The sequence below is a fragment of the Capsicum annuum genome, chromosome 7 (assembly GCF_002878395.1).
Source record: "Capsicum annuum cultivar UCD-10X-F1 chromosome 7, UCD10Xv1.1, whole genome shotgun sequence".
NCBI lineage: Eukaryota > Viridiplantae > Streptophyta > Magnoliopsida > Solanales > Solanaceae > Capsicum > Capsicum annuum.
Window position 1 is genome coordinate 133317634 of NC_061117.1, and position 3629 is coordinate 133321262.

General features: G+C 37.5%; 1 pseudogene; it reads right to left on the reverse strand.

Annotated features, from left to right (window-relative positions):
* Nucleotides 1–2837: 2837 nt before the first annotated feature.
* Nucleotides 2838–3377, reverse strand: LOC124885778 (annotated as a pseudogene).
* Between the last annotated feature and the right edge of the window lie 252 nt (nucleotides 3378–3629).

Sequence of the window (3629 nt, forward strand, 5' to 3'; positions counted from 1 at the left end):
CTCAGTCTTGCTTCCATCACAGTAGCCTTTGCTATGCCTCATCTTTCCTTATTTGGGATAGGTACCTAAGAGATTCAAAAGTAAAGAGAGTAGTATTGGGTTTAGTCTAAAAATCTATTCACATCGATAGGGGGCAGGGAACCAACAAGAAGCATTTCTGGGCCTATCAAACAAGCTATAGGTTTCCCTTTTCGTGCAATCGGAAATAAAATATGTTTTCATCGACATCTTGATTTTTTATTCATTTCTTTCATAGATATAAAGGTAAGTAAAAACAACCCCAACATTAATAAACCATGATCAAGTCAAGTTTGGATCCCCAATGTCAAGAAAATGGGTATTTTTGGATCCAAGACAAACAAAAAAGGGAAAGGCGGGTGGTTGAGATAGTGTAGTCCATTTTCACAAGAGTACGGAGATTCAAAATAAAGAACTTTGTTTCTTATGGGAGGGAAAAATCTAAGGAAAGATATTTCAAAGGGAAACTGGCAGGATAAATAAGCTGTGTAAGGCAGGGCCAAAGAAGGTAGCCTGGCTACTAGCAGCGAGACTACATTCTTCAATTTCAGAAGTGGGTGAAGGAATAATACCTGAGCTTCAAGCAAATAAGGAAGGTACCTCAGGCCTTCGCAAAGTCAATGGTCTCACCAAGAACTAGTTAATCACCTAGAAGTAAATTCTCAGGCCCTAGCCCAAAATTCTTACTTCATTCATCACAGTTCCAGCCCCGTAGGAATTGCTTTCTCCTTCTCTAATTGTCGAGAGAGGTTTCCTGCTCTGGTTTTTAGGAATTACATTTCATAAAAATAAAGTAAAAAACAAGTGAGCAACCCTAGAAATAAAATGTTTCTTCCAATAATAGGAAAGTTTATACCTCTGATCTTAGTTGTGGCTCCCCAATCAAACTAGAGCGTAAGGGTGCTTTTTAGTTTGCATGAGTCCCAGCTTCTTTCCAATGGACAGATGATATCTGTTGCCTAGTGAATCAGCATGTTATAACATATATTGTTTTGTGTAAATATGTATTTCATATTCATTACAGGCCAATCGGGGCTAAAGAAGGTCCAACAATGTATGATATGTGGATTTGATTCACCCTAAGTAATAAGAGAATTGGTTCTCTTATACCAGTGAACTGGGTCACATATATTGGAGAAAGAGAGTACTGGCTCGCCACTGTGGATGTAGATGTTCCCGTGAAATAAATTAGTGCCACATTTCGCTAGGATACTAGATGGAGTTGGTCTCACCATAGTGATGAGAGTTCCAGCTCAATAAATCACCCATTCCCTTTATATGTCCAAGAACCATCCACTTGTGAATACAAAAACCTGCCCACCATATTCAAGTAAAAGTAACAATATTCACTAAGCTTTCTTTTCACTATCCCTATAATAAGGAAGACATAGTGGTTGTTTATGGCCACGATACCAATATGTCTCTTTGACCTTTTTCCTGTGAATAGCTTAGTTTATATTCATCTTAATCATGGTCACTGATTGACCAGTCACACTGGTCAGTGACATTTATTTAGTTGTCCTGTTCAGATGGATCAGACTGTTCCCACTTAAAGCATGCTTCAAGTCTAGCTTTGATACATTTACTGCAACCAAAACCTTCATTCCTTATTATTACAATTCCATGCTAGCAAGCTAGTTTCATGTCGACTTGTGACTCAATTTGACGATTCAAGTTTTCATTGGTAACTAATCACCTTTGGGTAGAAGCGTGGTAACAAAAAGAAGTCAGCCTTGAGAGTCTTCAATCTGAATATAAAGGACTGTTAATTGAATCAATAACCGTAGTTACTAGACTAGCACTTAAATTAGCTGTGAAAGTATCTTTTGGTGTGTCTTATATGTTTGATCTTAATGCTATTGAACAGAGGATCTTAATGTTTTCTTGGAGAGCGCAAATCCTTATGTGGTAAATCAATAGCATTGGATTTAGTTCTTTTCTTCTTTCTTACTTTTATTGTTTGGTTTGGCCTTTTTTCGAGCTATAGAGAAGACTGATTTAAGTGTGTCATGTACGACCTTGGCATTCATCTTGTTGTTGTTAAGAATATTTTGGAATTATTTGTTGACACACTTCATCATAGTTTATTTACTACTCCACTCCTTCATTTCATTTTATCCTTACTCCATATTTGAATGCAAATTTAGGGTGAAAGACTTTGATTGGGAAAGGGGCCTCCTCTTCCTATGGCCTATTTGTTACTCGCCTGGCTGACTATGGCACTGGGGTTTTACTTGTATGTGGACTCTTTACATACTGAGACTTTCCTTGAAAAAAGTGGAGACCTTGCTTCTAATTTTATCATAGATAGCTAATATAAGTAGGAAATATTTTCAAGAAGTCAATCGAATTTTCCAATAGTAATAAGCTAATTGATTTAGTACGTTTAGCTTGGAATTATTAAACTTTACCCGATGACCTAAGAAAAAACCAATCTTACCTTAGAATTTTTTATCTGATATCTATCTTTTTCCTTAACCACGTCAAAGAGAAATTGAACCTATTCTAGTTTTTTGAAAACTCTAATATATTTGATGTCTGTTACCCTTCCCCTCCTCCTTCCACTAATAGTTTTGCTGCAATTACCATAGACGCAAGAAGCAGTTCCTCTATGGCAAATTTGAAACGTCGAAGTAGGTTGTGGCTTATAAATATGAAGATAAGGCATTAGTGGAACGACTTGACAGCACCCTCCTTTGCTCTATCTAACTCGGCGTGCGCTCTTTTCAGCCATGCGAGAACATATTCGGACATGCGCACTACTCATATCGGTACTAGTAACCCCCAGAGCATGTCTGGAAGACTATGAGCCCTACATCCTATGCACAAGCTGAATGACATAGGTGCACAAGAGTACTTCGCACCACAACCATCGCCTTTTTATAGGTTCTACAGACCTATGTCTGTTGCTTCATCTAGGAGAAAAAAATCATATATATTCTGATCATTAGAAGGAAGAACCTTCATAAAAATATTCCTTGTGTATCATCGATAGCAAAACAATGAACCAGAGATAGCAATCCGGACAGTATTGACAAGGTTCCTGAGACACAGCATGGAAAGTAAAAATATTAAGAAACAAGGTCCAAGAATGAAGAAGGGATAGAATTACTGAATGAATACGAGTTGTGGCTAATACCCAAGGCATAAAAAAGCCTTTTCTATGGGATCGCAAAACCACTAGCCACCCCAACCTAATACATGTTAAAACCACCAACTTCCTAGCAAAATTTCTACGATTAAAAACCACCGACATATCAACATCCAAATTCAAATTGGTTCCTATTATTGGTCAGAGACCACTGTGTTCACATTGATGGTCTAATAAAGAGGCAAAGTAATGGTATCTTTCTTTACATTACGAACAACATGCTTCGCCTGCTCCCTTCCTGGTTCCATTAGTGCTCCTGTCCAGAGCAAAGAGAAGGAAAAAAGTGTCATCGAAGTAGGATAAGTAGGCTTCTATTGCTACATAACAATAAAGAAGGATAGCATTTTATGCCCACATATTTTAATTTAAAGGTAAAGAGATCGCTTGCTATACAGGATCCAATGCTTCCAATAGAGCAAAATAGTGTTCTATTCTTTTCAGCAGCATCCTTCCACATTAG